The following is a 17,551-nucleotide window of genomic DNA, read 5'->3' as shown; positions in this document are numbered from 1 at the left end:
AACTCCTGTTAACCCTGAGGGTTTGTTTCTGAACATAACATGACAACAACAAAACTGCCCCAACTCAGTTTCTAACAAGAACATGAAAGGTACCCCACCATTCCATTCTCAGAACTCCAAGGCAGCCCAGAGGGTTTTATCCCAGCTTGTGATGATGTGAAAATATGTACGCAGCTCAGAAGAAATGCTTGCTCTGTCACCACAGATACAAACCGAAACAAAACCTTGAATTTAATCTAGGAAGTTTTATTTACTTGACTGATAAAATTCACCTAACTGATCAGGCTGGGTAGTGATGATTCTGAAAAATATACGCTCCTGTTGATAAGTGGTTCTAACTTGAAAATTGTTTTTGTTTTATATCCCTTGCCTAAATAAACACACATATATACTACACACCCTCTACACAGCAGCAGCATGTTTTAAACATAATAAAAAATTGAAATAAAAAGTGTCATCAGAAGAGAATCATTTAAGAGAATTTGACAGATGGATCCTTTAAAAAGACTTAAATGCTTGCATCCTGGAGCATGGACCTGACCAAGCTCCTGCATTCAGCGAGAACATCAAGTATTAGAAAACATCGAGGCTTTCTCTCTCTCATGCTTGAAGGATAGGTGCATAGGTATTTACCTTGTTTGGCACTGGGTATGAAAACATCTGTCACACCATGGAATTTTTCTCACATGTTCTCCCAAGGATTGGTTCCCAGGAGACTTTCAGTTCATTTTCTGCATTATTTCCTCTAAGTACGCATCAGTTTATGGCTGAAAAAATTATATATTTTCTAAGCCTAAAGGAGTGGGTTGCTTAAGACTTGACTTCTTGGCTAGTCACTTTCTCTGCACGCAAGGTGAGCAAACAGGGAGATGTTAGGGGTTACATGTCACGCATCACGACGTCCGATTGCCTGAAAGAGCAATTTCCTGGCTGTGGGCATTTGTGAACACAGAAATGGAGAGAATCCTTCTGCAAGATCTTTATAGATGGTGCTACAGAGCCCCAAGTCCTTACCTACACTTCCATTTGCCTCTATGGTGACGAGCCTATATTTTGCTCAACCGGATTTCTCTGTTTCTAGGTGAAGTACTATGTGGCTCATGCTGAGGAATATATTTATTTGCAGCACATTTTGCCAGTCCCCTGTTCAAAATTGTGCAGTTGTGTCTACCACAGAAGATTCAAGCGCCTTGGCCAGCTCTTGAGGGCCCTCTTGGTCTAGCCCTCTCCTCTCTCATGTGTTGTTAGACTGCTTACGGTACTCACTACTTCTGCAGCCTTTCTTTGATCAAACCTATCTCCGAATGCTGGGCATTCAGATGGACACTTGACGTTATCTCTACGAACTCTCGCTAACTCTGAGGGGCTCTGAGCATACCTCAGAACAACAATAAACCTCCCAAAGTCAGGTATTACACCACGAACATGAAAGGTACGTGCCTTTCCATTCTAAGGACTCCCAGGCAACCTGATTCCAAGTTGATTTTATTTACATACTTGAGGTTTGCATCAATCCAGTGAGCAGTTTTCCTGACCGGAACACCCACATAAGCACCTCCCTTTCGGGCCTTGCCTATCCCGTTCCACCTCCTGGCTTGCTACTGTTACTGCTAGAAAAAAATGTTATGGGACAATTTAAAAACAACCCTATGAGGACAAAGTGGAGGGCGGGTGATGGGGAGAACTAGAACCAATCCACCATTATACCAATGCAGGAACCCCTGAATAAGGAGGCGTTCTTTAGGTTTCACAGAAATACACAGCAATGGTGCTGAGGGATATGACTCTAGTGGTAGGACACAGAATAATGTCCTGTCCAGGAGAAATGAAACCATGGGCTCAGTATACTGATAAGAGCAATCCAACCACAATCTTATTACTGAATGTAGTTTTCCTTCTGGTTTTAATCAGATGGGCCTGGCTGATTACTGTTCAGCCCTTTGAGCTTGAGATGTAGCGTTCCAAAAGGGACCTGTACCAGGGCTTCTTTTTGAACACAGGCAAATGCAAAACAGGAAGTCAGCACACATGGATCCAGAAAGGGTCAAAACAAGTCATCCTGACATTCTATTTCCAAATTTCCCCAATGAATCACCAAGTCAAGTCATCCAAGTGACTGATGGGTAGTGGCTCACTTAGTCACCTCTCATAGGAATCTCTGGCTCAACTGAGACGCCATCCAAGCATTAGTTATGGCAAAAACACCAAGGTTCACCAAATCTCAAGTTCTGTCATCTGTAGTCAAGCTAAAACTCAAGACATTGAAGGGTTTCTTTAAGAAGAAATGAAAGTTTGGTTCAATGAAGAAATATTTAAATCAAAGCATAGAGGTGGTATTTAAAATACCTTCAAGATTATAATCTGAGGGGTTGGGGATTTAGCTCAGTGGTAGAGCGCTTGCCTAGCAAGCTCAAGGCCCTGGGTTCGGTCCCCAGCTCCAAAAAAGAGAAAAAAAGAAAAAGAAAAAAAAAAGATTATAATCCATTGTTTATCAAGAAACTGTATCCAAAACCAGGAAAAAACTCATGCCTGCTTTAGTGAGACACAACATCAAGACTAGAAGTGTAGAACTCAGGCGATCAAGTTTGTGCTTAATGCATGAGTCCCTGAGTCCAATCCCAGAACTAAGACAAAAACAAACTGAAGGCTGGGTGTTAGCTAAGACTTCTCGAAGTAACGCACAAGAACAAAACTTACAAGGCTCGGTGCAGTGTTGTGAAGGTGCTTAAGTCAGTGAAGGCGGACAAGATCCACGTAGAGAAGATCAGAAGGCGCTGACAACTCTCACTCCTCAGCACTTCAGGCATCGCCCCATCTGAGAACTAGATGAAGCTACTTAAGGAAGCCAAAGAACAGCTAGAGTTTACTCTCCCTGTCTTCTTCAGAACATTCTGCACAAGCTGAATAAAAAAATGGAAATATGTTCATCACTGTGTTATGCTTAGAGAATGGAAGCTTCCGAGACTCTGGACCATTGGGAGGTGAGGATGTCACAGAGGTCCTCGGAATACTGACAGCCAATGACACTGGACCCGGACTGCTGCACTTATGAAGAAGAGTGTCTTCCCCATCTCGTTTCTGAAAACGGTCACTGAGTATGAAGGTGGATGTGTCGTGTATGCCAACGGCACAGAGCAGAGAAGTGAAAGGGAACTCATTTTAAAGCAAATGTAAAAACACAAATTAGAACCAGTGAGAGGCCTCACTTGGTAAAAGTACTTGGTACTACATTTACCTGACTTATGTGTAGCCCCCAAAATCTAGAAGGTGGAAAAAAAAACCAACTTCTAAAAGTTATTTTCGGATCTCCATATATGGCCTCAAGGCCAGCATGTGCACATGTATGTATGTATGTATGTATGTATGTATGTATGTATGTATGTATTTATGTGTGTGTGCCTGAGTATTAGAATAATTCTCTTTAAAAAATGTTTGTATTCTTCTCTCATATATTATATCCCAACTGCAGTTTCCTCTCCCCTCACCCCAGTTTTCCCCCCAGCACCTCCTCTTTTCCGCAGATCCACTGCCCCTAAACCCCAGCGAAGAGCAGGCCTCCCAGGAACATCAACCAAACGCAGCACAACTAGCTAAGACCAGGCACATACCATCACGTTAAGGCTGGAAAAGGCAACCCAGTGGGAGGACAGACATGAGTAGGGCAAGGAGTCAGGGAAAGACCCCACTCCCACTGGGATTTCCACAAGAACAGAAAGCTACCCAGCCATAACATATAAGTGGAGGACCTAGGTCGGACCCCTCCAGGCTTCCTTGTCTCTGCAAGATCCCATGAGTCCTGATCAGTTGATTCTGTGGGCCGAGGTGTGTCCCTAACCCCTCTGGTTTCTCCAATCCTGCCTTTCTCCTGCCTTCTCCACAGGACTCCGTCAGTTCCACCTAATGTTCCGAGGTGGGCCTCTACATAGGCTTCCATTAGTTACTAGATGAGGGTCTCTGAGGATGACTTGGGCTCTGAACCCAGCACACTTTGCAGGAGAATGATCTGTAGGCCAAAAGTTTTGTGGCTAGATTAGTGTTCCAGTCCCTCCACGTGAGGCCTTGCTTGGTTATAGAAGATGGCCAGTCAAGGATGGGTGTGCCCCGTTACTAGGAATCTTTGCTAGAGTTACTCTTGTAGATTCTGTGGAGTTTCCGTTAATGATCTTATGACAACATTTACAAAATACTAAAACATCAAGGAAAAATTGTCCTCCAAAAAGTCTAATAACCTGGGTTCCAATCTAAATGGGAGGTGCCAGGTCTATGTTTGAATTGGGAGCTATGAGGCTCCCTGAGGACCAAGGTCATCCAGACCATACTTGTCAGTATCTCTATAGTCAATATGCAGGATGGCGGGACAGGGAACGCACACACAGAAAGAAAGCAGGTGTGGAAGCAGCTGCTCTTGGTTCGACTCCAGCTCTGCCGCCAACTAGCTTTACCATACTCAACACTATACCTGGCTCCTTTGTATGCCAATTTTTAAATATGCAAAAAAGGTGCCTACTACCATTAGGTGCTTTTCGAACATTAAAAGTAACAAGCACACGTGGCTCCTCATTTGTATCAGACGCTGTTTATTTCCACACCTCCTTATTCGTGTCTTCCAATTCAACTCTTAGGAGATAGAAATTAAACACCCAGTTTGAAAGATGAGGAAGCTGAGCCTCAAAGACGTCAGCAACTTACCCAATGGCACAACTAGCAAACAGCAAAATAAATTCATGTTTCTGACCAATGCGCCAGCCTTGAGCTATCACGACCAGTAGCTAATATCTACTGTTAAAACTTTACAAGGTTCTGAAGATGCAGAGGGCTCAGTAGAAAAGAATGTGGAGGACCGGTGGTGTCTCCATGGGAGTGAGCCACGCTGTGGATTATCTTGATGCCTCTTCACATAAGGAGTCCTGACATCTGAAGTTGTCTTTATCTTGGTGTCCCAAGGATCTCGGGCCAGGTCATTGCTGCCAAACACCAGATTACCTCATCCTCTCTCCTTTTTCTAACCCACCCTGTGCAGTTGCCAGAATGCACTTAATGGAGACACACCTCCACCATTCACTGCTGTCAAGGAACCTGCCATTGTCTAACCCGTAAAATTAAATCCCAGCACCTGGCTTATAACATAAGGCATACCAAAGGGCTACTGACGTAAGGAAAAAAAGCCATACTTCATGATGCAGGGAATAGCTGTGAAAACTATACATACATAGATACTTCAAAACTATGAGAAGCAATTTTATTTGTACAGATTTATTTCAGGGTGTGGCTCTTTTTATCTTGAAGCCTCTTCAGAGAAACGCATAAAGGGAAGAGCATAGAAACTAATTTTTGCATTATTGTTAAACGATACAGTGTTTTTCTATTAGTCAATTCTGATAGCTTTCTAACTTCCATCGAGAAATTATATCCGGAGACAATTGCTAGTGGTTACTAATGGAAAGTCAGAACTGTAGCAACAGGAAAATAAACTTCTAACATTCCAAAAGAGTTCCTCAGACGAATCATAAGAACTCCGAATCACAGAACTCACTGGTGTTGGGGCGAAAGGATTGATTTTCATAAATACAGGTTATGAAAGAGCCACCCATCTGAATTATGCTTCTAAGCCAAGCGCTTCGATAATCAAAAATAACATGGACTTAATTTAAAAATTAGAAAGTGAACCAAAAGATGCGTGCTTTGGAAACGGAACAGCTCGTCAAATGTTAAACTAGTCTCTTGGTCTAAAGAGAAGCAGGACTGCACTAGCCTTTCAGTGGATTTGCTTAGAAATGCAAATAATCTCTGACAAAAGCCACATCCAGAAGCAGTTCCATCCAGATTATTCAAGAATGGAAAGCTGTGATGTCAGCTCAGGATTTCTGAATAAGCCCCTCCCCCCCAGGGCATAGTTCAACAGGACACACTCCAATAGGAAAGTTTATACATCCAGGGAGCTGAGAGATGTCAGCAGGTACCAATATGGTGTTTTAGGTTGTTTTAAACCTTCCGGTCTTGACTCATTTGGGTCTTGACTCCTTTGAACAACCCTTACCTGGGTTCACTACATTCTGCATATCAGATGTTTATGTTACAGTTCATAACAGTAGCAAAATTATAGTTATAAAGTAACAATGAAATAATTTTATGGTTGAGGGTTATAGCACGAGGAACTGTGTTAAAGGATCTCAGCATTAAGAAGGTTGAGAACCACCATTTTAGAGCAATAGTTATTGGTCCTCTCATTGTGGAAACTGATCTTTCCCATTGAATATATTGACCCTGCCTTGGGTTGATGCTGTGCTTAGGGGCTCATATAAAGTTACATCCAAAAAAGAAAATCAATGTCAGAAGAGTCTATGCAAGTTAAGTTGGTAAGACAAAAAAACATTCTAGAATGTGTTACTCATTTGACAAGTATTTATTGAGCGGCAGAAACCTCTCAGCCCTAAGGGATGGAAACCTGGCTCTGGTATTTTCAGCAGTAATAATGAGTCATTTCTCCTCATTTCAAAAGAAGTAACTTATAAGTCCTTAAGGAGGTCAAGAAAAAAAATTACTGGATTAAACAGAAACACACAGACACCCAATAGGTTGATTCAAAAGCCAACTGGCATAGCCTGAGAGATGCATCATTGTGTAAGAGTACTTACACCAAGCCTGAGGTTCTGTGTCAAATACACGGGATCCGGATGGTGGAAGGAGGAAACCAGTCCCCGAAGTTGTCCTCTTAATGGGCACACACACTAAGTAAATATGGAAAAAAATGTCCCCAACTTTAAAACAACAGCTAAGAGAGCGCTTGACATAGACTCAAGGCCATCAACGTGATTTCCTCTCCTGATTTCGAGTAAAAATTATGATCCTAGATGCCCATGCATGCATAAACATTCTAGAGTGTGTTACTATATAAAGAAAACGTAGAGAACCTATAGTGTTATTTTTATTCAGCTGCAAACATGAAATTACAACGATAAAAAAAATGGGTCTCTGTGTTAAATGAAACGAGGCAGACTCAGAAAGACAAACAGCATATTTTCTCTTGTGCGCAGATTCCAGAGTTCACTTTATTCCTGTGTGTGTGTGTGTGTGTGTGTGTGTGTGTGTGTGTGTGTAAGGGGTGGGTAGGGGATGGGGGGATATGAAAGTGAAAAGGGGACCTGAGAGGGAGAAAGAAGTCTATTTGTCTATTTAACAGGAAGGGGGAGGAGGGACAGGAGGGGAGTCCACATGGCCTGAGGCAGAAAGGGAACTGTGGGGATGAAGGGGAACAGGAGGAGTGAGGGGAAGGGCAGTATACTGATACCCATGTACCAACCAGGCAGATTTCTTTGTGTGTTAAAACGTTAATTTGAGGATGATCAGTCTTTTATTCTTATTGTTCTTAAAAGCAGACCTGAGAAGAATCCTGAAAGTAAGGGTCTCAACCAACTGAAAGTGGGAAGCGTTTGCTATTAGTAACAATTAATAATAATTCTTTAACTTTTTATCAACCTATCAGCAACCAACCCCAAAGATACCATTCAGCATATATGCTGTGGTTGAGCAGAAGACCAGGCTCCTCACTACTCTAAGCCACACGACCCTTAGAAATGGATAAAGGGCTTAGACTCTGCCTTTATAGATGCATATTTTACTTAAGGAAACAAGAAAATGAAATTCTTCTTAAAATTCCCAAGAAACAGCTGATGCACGTATTATGGCTGAGGTGTACTCAGTAGTGGGTTTCCACGAGCGACACACTCCGCTATTGGTGAAGGGAACAGACAACTTACTTCAGGTTAATTTTCCTGGATGATACCAATATCGTCATCCCCTGCCTTGGAATAAAAGGGCTCTGATGCAGAGGTTCTCAATCTGAGGTCATGACCCCTTTGCAGGTCTAATGACCTTTTGACCTTTTCACAGGAGTCACCTAAGACCATCGGGAAAACACTGATATTTGCATTACAATTCACAACAGTAGCAAAAATCACAATTATGAAGTAGCAACAACAATAATTTTATGTTTGGAGGAGAGTCATAACAACATGAGGAACGGTATTAAAGGGTCTGTATTAAAGCATTGGGAAGGTTGAGAACCACTGGTCTAACAGGATCAGCCTACTCCTCAGACATTAACGTGTTTAAAATAAGCACATATTTACAGTGGATCTAAAAAAAAAAATCCCAGCAGAGTCTAGTTACAGATTACATTTATAAAATTCAAATTAGCATCCTCCAGAAATACAAAAAAAAAAAAAGAAAAGAAAAGAAAAGGAAACAAACACTACTTACAAATTGAAACCGGAAGTCAAACAACTCAAGAGTTAATTTCTGTCTGCTCTCACGAGTCTGTATTGACCTTGACAGAGCTCAGATGAACCTTATTTCTGGAAATACTTTTGAAACTCAAGACTTCGTTTAATTTTCGTGGCAAGCAGGGTGTCTGGAAAGCAGCGTGCTCACCAGGGCTTACTAGCGACAAAACACTCATTCGGGAAGGCAGACCGGCCCCTCCCCCTCACACCAACCTAGAGTCTTTCCCCCAATCCTCTAAATCAGATAGTCTCTTAAATTTCAGCTTCATTGTCATTTTTTCTTTTACATTTCAATTAACCACAGCACTTTAGACTCTAGACCGCCAGCAGTTGTTTCGAAGAGTTCTGAGAAAATTATGGTTTCATAGCATTGAATTTTTTTATTTTTTTTATTTTTATTTTTTTGGCGCATTTCCCTTGAGGCTTCCAGCGAACACTCAAGTTATTCCAGTAAGAGAATATGTCTCACGAGGCTAAAGGGCATCAATGCAACATCTAGAAAGTCCCCCCCATCCCCTGTCCCCCAGTATGAAGGTGCTTTACCAGTTCTCGCCCCTTCCTCCTTGACATTCCTGGCAGCCGACGTGGAGCCCCACGCAAAACCAGTGAGGTGGGCTCTCGGAATCCTGACATCATCTGCAAGGATGCATCTCAAGTCTGAACCAGAAAAGCACGCGCAGCCGGGTCCAGGTCACGGCCCGGAGGGCCCAGAGACCAGGAACCACAGTCTCCGCCTTCCCCAGCGGGAAGAAGCTAACCCTAGAGCGGGAGAGGGGCGCTTGGGGGCGGGGACCGAAAGGAGACAGGAAGCCACCCGTCATCTCCACGCACCTCAGGGCCAGCGGGCACACGTGCGCGGCCACTCACCAGCAGTCGTGCGCGTCCGGAGCTTGTGTGGGATGGCGACTGCGGCGACTGCCCCCGCGCGGGCCGCGTGGCTCCGGCATCCGTGTGGCCTCTGCAGCCGGGGCGGCGGTGGCTGTTCCGCTAGGCACCGGCGCTTGGTGATGGTGGCACCAGGCTGGGAGGCACTCGCAGGCTGGTCTGGTCCGGGCCTCTCGGGTTATCTTGCTCTTGGTCGGACGAGCTCTGATGCCTTCCCGTGCCTTGGGCTCGCTGTTCTTGATGGCGTGATAGCAAACCGACGCAGGGGCCAATGGCCTCTGAATCTGTGGCGGAGAGCAACGTAGGGGATGAAATTGTCACAGGGATGGGCCGCCCCCCTCCCCTTTCTCGGGCCTCTGGGTGCGGCCTCCGCCTCTGCCTCCGCCCCCTCTGTAGCCACGGCTTCCCACGTGCTGCAGTAAAAACCTCTGGGGTGGCGGGTCCCTGCTGATGGCCTAGGGCCAGATGGAAATGGTTGCCTATGATTTAACCCCCGAGCTACCTGCATGCTCGCTGCCCTAGGTTGGACCACCTGGACAGCCCAGTGAATCATCAACTTCGCCTGGAAGCTGGGGAAATGGCTGGGCGACTCCAAAACAGCAGAGCACACGAGCGGCGATGAAGCTGGATTTGCCAATGTAATGGATTAGATATAGGGTTACAGCTTGGGTAGGAATCCCATTTTGAGATTTAACTGTGACTAAGCACTCCTGCTACGAAACACTCTCCCTCTCCCCACCTTCTTGAACTAGGAAAATACAAACGGATAGCTCCTCACCTATAGTGTCACCATCATATGCAGTGTCCTTAATATGGCCCTGGATCTAAGCCACACACACAGTACGTGCAATGACCCATATTATAAAGTCCCGTGCATAAAAGCTGCATCTTCTATGTTTTCCTCGAATAAGATAGAGACAAGTAAAATTGTTTACATGAGTTTTACTCAGCTGCAAAGTAGTAGAAGGCAGGGTGTAAGTCAGAGAGTATGGAGGAAGAAGAGAAAGGATGAAGGTATCGGGAGATCCATGGATAGCCGGGAGAATCCATTCTGATTTGACATCTGTACTGACAAGGTTTACGGAACTTGACACAAGAACGAGCCATCTGAGAAGAGATTTGATTTGAGAAAACGCCTTCAGAAGGGGGGATGGGGGTGGGGAAGTGGGAGGGAAGGAGGGAGGGAGGGGAGGCTTAGGCAAGCCATTTTCTTAATCACTAATTGATGTGGGAGGGTACCAGCCCATTGTGGATGGTGCCACCCTGGACAGGTAATCCTAGGTGCTATAAGAAAGCTGACCGAGAAAGTCAAGGGGAGCAAATCAGTAAGTACACACACACACACACACACACACACACACACACACACACACACGCACGCACGCACGCACGCACGCACGCACGCACGCACGCACGCACGCACACGCGCGCGTGCACATGTGCTCTACATCAGGTCGCATGCCTCCAGATTCCTACCCTGCTTGAGTTCCTGCCCTGACCCTGTGGTGGAAGTGAAATAACTTCCTTCTCCCTAAGTTGGTTTTTGTCTTGCTGCTTTATCACAGTGATCGAAACTCTAAGACAACCTCAAAGGCTGCTTCTTTGAAGGAGGAGACAGTACCCATCTGCCAACATTTTAAGAACAGTGCTACTACTGATGAGACTGGGGGTCTTCAGCTGCGGTGGGAGCCCAGCTTCAAGTGTAGGAAAACACCACAGGCAGAGTGAGGCCCACTGATTGTCTTGGTTGTTTTTTCCTTGGAAACCAAACTTTCCACCCTGACTCTGCCACCTCTGAGTTATTGAATTCACCTTTGGTCCTTTCTGAGATGACTCCACCCTCACCCTGCTGTGATGTGAAAATGAGCTTCCATTGCCTAAGGCAGTCTGCAGCCTTGATTTTTTTCAAGAGGCAAGGTTTGTTTTATTTAATCATTTATTTTAGTTATACAGGTAACCAAATCAGGAAATTTCCCAAATACTCGTCTTTAAATTCTATTCATTTGCTGTTGGAGGGATTAAACCCAGAGCTTCAAGGTGCCAAGGATGAGTTGTAACCTTCCGCAACATCCCTCACACTTCAAAATTCAGATTTTAAACCTTTATCAGGAAAAAGTTTTAGGGTGGCCCACCCACTATAGCTGAGTAAGAGGCGAATCCTTCAGATTCTTCAGGTTTCCTCAGTCCCAGGACCACCATTCCTGTGTGTATACACATCCAGTGACAGTTGCAGATTTGGTAGACATTTGAGCTTGATGCTCTAGATGCCTCCTGGTGTACCAGGCAATCTACGTCCTAGTGATACTAGTGAAAAAGAATCACATTGTTAATTCCATATACGTGCAATTTGTAAGAGTGACTGATAACAGATTTCACTGCCTATCATACAAAGTCTACCTGAGGAGAGTCGGAGTGGTGCATTTCTGGAATTCCAGCTAATTGGAGACTGAGGTAGGAGAACTGACTAGACTTAAGAGTTCTTGGTCAATGCAGTCAGCACAGAAAAACCCTGTCTCAAAACAAAAGTAGCATTTGGGGCAAAATAGCTCAGAGGGCAAAGACGCTTGCTGCTGTGCTTCATTCACAACCTGAGTTTTATCCCGCCCACATGCTAGAGGGAAAGAACTAACTCCTGGAATCTGTCTTCTCATGTATACACACACACACACACACACACACACTCATGAATAAATGAATAAATAATCATTGAATTAAATATTTTTGTAAATGTCAAAATGACTCAATATGTTCTATCCTCACTGGCAGGCAGGATATTACTTGTGATTAAATTCAACCACTCAGAGGCTCCTATCTGTCTATGGAACTAGATTTTATTATTAAGGAAGTTTAGAAATAGTTCTGTTACCTGTTGAGGGGCTTTTGTGTCTAGGGACTGTAACTTCAGAGGTGACAATGATACTGTCCTATGTAGGCAGTGCCAGTGATGTCTAAATGGGTTGTTGGAGTAGTAAAACCTATTCTGATGCCAACTGGCCAGCTTCCATAACCGTTTGATGCACACTATGAAGGCCTTCCCAACGCCTTTCCAGTTAAGCCAGGTGGAAACGGTTTCAGCGTTTGCCACAGTTTGGAGGTAACGTAAGCTCTTGATGAAGATGTACTACAAGAGTTGAGAATTTTTACCCTTAGATTTAAAGTTTTAATCTATGGTGTAGTTTCCTTTCATTTTTAAAAGATTCAATTTCAAGATGAACCGAAATCCACAAATCTAGGGGGAAATGAGGGGGGGAAAAGAGGAGAAAGAGATGGGGAGGGGGAGGGCAGAATCCCTAGACCTCTAACTCCAGCTACTCAGGAATCTGGGACTGGGTGACCTCTACCTGAAGCCTAAGCTGGGGAACAGTGGGTTCAAAGTCAGTCTGAGAAACTTCATGAGATCCTTTCTTCAAGTAAACCATAAAAAGAGGGCTGGGGCGAGTGTAGCTCATTGTTAAAGCAGCTGTTTAATATGCATGAGGATATTAAACCTCTGCTACTGTGTACACTAAAAAAATTGGTAAAAAAAAAATGTCATCAGGGACTGTTGATTTGTAGACAGCCATTTCTGTATTTCTGGCTAGAATAGAATTCGATGGGCTCCCTTGTCTCTTGGTGTCATTTTGGATGCCGTGGATGGAATAGGGATTTTTCTGTATGTTAACAAACCATATAATGAACATGTTCTTCTCTCCTGCATTCCCATTTCTAAGAAGGAATGTTTCCAGAGGGATTCTGAAATGAGAAGTAGAACTTATCCAGTGAGCTATTTATAACCAACTGTGAGAATCGCGATGTTTATGGCGATTTTTAAGGACACTGAAACTGATGAAGATACAGGACACGAGACTGCTATCAACATAACATTAAGTGTGTAAAAAATCAGAAAAGCCCAAGGAGATTTGATCAAAATTACCTCCTGGATATTCATGGGACAGCTTTCTATAAACTGAATCGTATTTTCAATTTTTCTATAAGGCTGGTGACTTCCTTTTATTTAGGAAGGAGAACTTATTAGGTAAAGAGTAAGGGGTAACTGGCATCCAGGGCCTGCTGAAATTATGCTTGTCACAGTACCTGGTTCATACGAGATGGGTCACAGTTATTTAGGAAGGAAGAAAAGAAATGAAGGGAGGCATAAAGGAAGAAAGAACAAGGAACTGTGATTTAAGGGATGTGACTCCCTTGTCCTCTGCTCAGTTGCTGGCACTTAACAGAAACAAGGCATTGCATCCACCGTAAATTGCTTCGTTGAGCAACACTGTATTTGAGTATTTCCCAACGGATGACAAATGAGTCCCACTGGACATGCACTACAGCCAGATGCAGATTTTTTTCTTGTCCCACAACATCAGAGATGATCTGTCCTGAGATGTGGACCAGCCTGGGAGTGTTGGTACTCAAAACCCAAAAGGTCTCTTCTTGCCTTTGGTTATAACATAGAGATCTGTACTCTAGTTAGAGAACCTGCATGCCAAGAACATGGCTTGCTCTCTGATTTCCTTGTTTCTGAGATCTTATTTCTTGGAACTGGCAGTACAAAGTGTGCGTGGGTTGAATTTGCCTTACCCAAGATGCTAAGCTGACTATGTACTACTCCAGGAGTTTGAGGTATGTACAGAAAGCAGTGGCCTCTTGGCTCAGCCCTACCTCTGGTTCCAGACAGGCTGGAGTCCTTGAACTTGGTTGTAGATTTAGATTTCCCTGGCTCTGGTTTATGTTTAATGTCAAATATTAGGGAAAAAACAAGCACCCAAACACCCAGTGGTGCTGGGAAGTAAGGAGTATCCTCTAGAAAGCATGTGTTCTTCTTACCCTTGCGTTTTTGCAATAGTTTAAACTGGGTCTGGGGAGCTCATGAAATTCTTTCAGTCAACAAGCTCCAAAGGATTTTGATGAAAACACAAAGGCATTGATTGACAGTTTCGCTCTTGTTCCCTCATGAGTTTGCAGTAGAGAGTTCTAGATCTGTGTGTGTGATGTTGACCCAACTTGAATGCAGATATAGATAGAAAAATCCAACCATTTCTCAAGCTGGCCAGGAAAGAGAAAGAAAACAGGGCTGGGACTACAGATTGTTGGTAGGTTACTGACCTACTTCATGTAAGGGCTTGGGCTTGTTCCTACCTTGGCATTCTAAAGAGAAATAAAAACCTAAAGAAATTCTGAGATTATAAAAACTCTGAGAGCCACTGGTCTGTACTAAAATAATGATTTCTCTTTTCAGTTATGGCTATGGTAGCTTAGCCTGAGCCACTCAACACAGGAAGAAACTTTCAGAGCGGAAATTGTGGGCACATTTGACATTTCTCCACAAGTGAGCTTTACTTGGGTGTCCTTTTCCTGCTACTTTAAACTCAGACAATTTTATAACTGTGACATTCTGTGTCCTGTGTACCAGATGAGACTTGCAAATGTCTGGAGCCTTCTTCCCTGCTGTCATTTATAAACTGTCCTGGACCACATCCCCATGAGCTCAGGTTTTTGTAATGCAAATCATGAACGATAGTTCAAGAGAGCTTGGGAATTAAATTTGAAGCTATTCATTATTGGAACTTACTCTAGGAAGAAGAAAGCTTGTACTGGGAATCATTTCAATATGCAGCAGGCCCTTGGTGGAAAATGAACATTTCTCCTTCAGCTAATATTTACTTGATGTCTTGGATTTAGGTACATATGATGTTCACATATTAATCCTGTTTGAGTTGTTGTTTTTCAAATAGGAACTCTTCAGGTAGGTTGGTTCACATACAAAAGAACGTGTGAGAAAGAAGAAAAAGCTCATCAAATGAGAGATAAAAGGCTTTTCCTCATCACCACCGAGTGTCTTTAGTTGTTGCTCTCCATGCTGAGGCTGCTCCAGTGAAATCGGAGCTTTACTTTTATCTAATATTGCCAACAGCACAAAGCAACATAACAGAACATAATCAAATCAATACATGTAGAAATAACTTTTACTCTCCTGTAGTAATTATAATCTCAGAGGCTTGTTGCTTCTGTCTGCTAATCGAGGCCTAGTCCTGGAAGCTTCTAGCCTAATTTAATCTAGGCCTAGACTGACTTCATCCTCAGACCTTACTGCTGAGTAAGCTCCCCCTTTCTAATTCTTTCTGAGTTCTGATGACTGATTCAACTCAGCTGCTCTGGCTCGAACTCCTCTCCAAGATGACTGATTTAATCTGGCTTCTCTCAGCTCCTCCTGAATTACTGTAGCAATCTGTTCTAATCTCCTGGCTCCTTCTCATTCTCTAGCTCAATCTATCTTCACCTGTGTCTGGCTTGTTCCCTCTCTGCAACTTGTCTTGTGTAACTGTCCCAGGAAAACTGCCTGCCTTCTACCTCTTTTTCTTCTTCTTAAGTAGCTTCCCTTTTTTTTCTGTTCTTTTTTTTTTAAGATTTATTCATTTATTATATATGAGTACACTGTAGCTGTCTTCAGATAAACCAGAAGAGGGCATCGGATCCCTTTACAGATGGTTGTGAGCACCATGTGGTTGCTGGGAATTGAACTCAGGACCTCTGGAAGAGTAGTCGGGTGCTCTTAACCACTGAGCCATCCCTCCAGCCCTCCTTTCTGTTCTAATGAGAGTTGACCATATCCTATTCTATCAAATCTTTCTCTGATTTGTCACTTTGTCTGCCACTCAGTTAGAAATCATTTTCAAACATTCTACAAACTAACTACATTTCAAACTTCTATAAACAAATTTTACCTTCATTGTTTAGCATTAAAGATGTGTACTAAAGAGAGTCTATATTCCAGCCGGAGGGATTCAAGGTGTGTTCTGAGGGATGAACCATTCAACAACTAGAAACAGGGCTTTTCAGTAAATAACACAACTCCATTACAGTGTGATCAAATATCCTACAACAAATGCATTCCAGGTATTCTTTGAAAGAAAATGCTAGACATAAAAATGTGTCATCATGTTGGTTAAATTTAAAATTTGTTAGTAGAAGTGACTTGAGTAAAGAGAACAATCACAGAACACAAGATGTCTGCTATGGCAATGGCTTGGTGGATAAAAGGGCTGTGTGAGCACTGAGACTTGAGTCTGAGTCTCCAGCACCTATATAGAAGGCCAGGTATGGTTGTGGTCACCTGTACCTCAGAACTGGGGTGTGTGTGTGTGTGTGTGTGTGTGTGTGTGTGTGTGTGTGCTACAATCAGGATTGCTGGGGTTTGCAGGCTACAATCTTAATGAAAAAAATTAAAATAGAGAACCCCAAGTTGCAGTAAGAGACCCTGCATTGGAATAAATCATCAGATAGTAAAAGCCACCAGCATGCTAGTGTGATCCACCTCAGAAGGTAGAATGATCTAAGAGAGTGGAGACCTAAGATAACCAGTCATTCAGCACTGGCAAAGATAACGGTGGTTAGTTGGAGATTAACAGCTATAGTAAATATTATACTGACTTGCGCCTGGTGCGCGCATACACACACACACACACACATTTGGAGAGAGAGAATGTACATATAGTGTGTGTGTCTGTTATGCATATGTGTACATCTATGTGTATGGGCATGTGCTTTTGGAGGACAATGTTTATGTCTGCCATGATCTACTATGGATCTCCACCTTATAATTCAAGGCAGAATCTCTCACTTATTTCAGAGCTTACCACTTGGCTAGAATGGCTCGCCAAGAAACTCTGAGGAGCCAACTGTCTCCTCTTTTAGGACTCATAGAGGTGTTACTTGCCTGACTTGTATGTGAGTGTCAAGGATCCAAACTTCAATGCCTGAGCAGTCTGCCCTTACCTCCTGAGCCATATATCTCTCCAGCTCCTGGCTCTCATTTTAATATATGTGGCTGCTTGTATTATGTTAATATGGGTCCCCGAAATTGTTTATGCGAGAATCTGTATCTCCACAGGTGAGACACTGAGGAACCCTGCCCCCAATTGTTTCTGGTTGGTAAATAAATTAGCCAGTAGCCAATGGCTGGACAGGGCAGACCGAGGCAGGATTTTTGGGATTCCTGGCGAGAGACTGAGGGAGAAGGAGAGGGAGAGACACCATGCCTGAGAAGCTGTGAGACAGCGAGCAGAGCCATGTAGGAGCTGAGGATAATGGGAAGGGGCTGCCCCATTGGATCCAGGGCAGCGAAGATGGAATATTGGCTTTAGTAAGTGACAACTCAGGGATAAGGGAGAGAGCTGGGTTAGCCGTGAGTTAGGAAGCGGCCCAGCCATTGAGCTGTTTTAGGTTTATCAAAACAAAGAAACAAAATGGCTCTGTGTGTGTGTGTGTGTGTGTGTGTGTGTGTGTGTGTGTCTTTCATTCAGGAACCCAGAATATTGGGTTGGGTAGGAAGGAATGCTGCTGCTGCTGGGATCAATTTAATTGGATATTACTACAAATATGTGTTATATATTTAATAT

The 17,551-nt window shown here is 43.5% G+C and overlaps 1 protein-coding gene across 18 annotated transcripts in view; it reads right to left on the bottom strand.

The window, feature by feature from the left end:
* Window positions 1-9,509, bottom strand: part of Stambpl1 (STAM binding protein-like 1) — a 44,968-nt gene extending 35,459 nt beyond the window's left edge. For 3 of the 18 annotated variants that reach the window (XR_015640958.1, XR_015640938.1, XM_087591330.1), the window contains exon 1: window positions 9,150-9,509. The gene's annotated coding sequence lies outside the window, so the exon portion shown is untranslated. 18 annotated transcript variants of the gene reach the window in all.
* Window positions 9,510-17,551: the final 8,042 nt, after the last annotated feature.

This window comes from Rattus norvegicus, chromosome 1 (genome assembly GCF_021556685.1).
Source record: "Rattus norvegicus strain SHRSP/BbbUtx chromosome 1, alternate assembly SHRSP_T2T, whole genome shotgun sequence".
In the NCBI taxonomy this organism is placed as follows: domain Eukaryota; kingdom Metazoa; phylum Chordata; class Mammalia; order Rodentia; family Muridae; genus Rattus; species Rattus norvegicus.
Note: the sequence above shows the minus strand (reverse complement) of the source record. Positions and strands in the feature narration are given on the sequence as shown.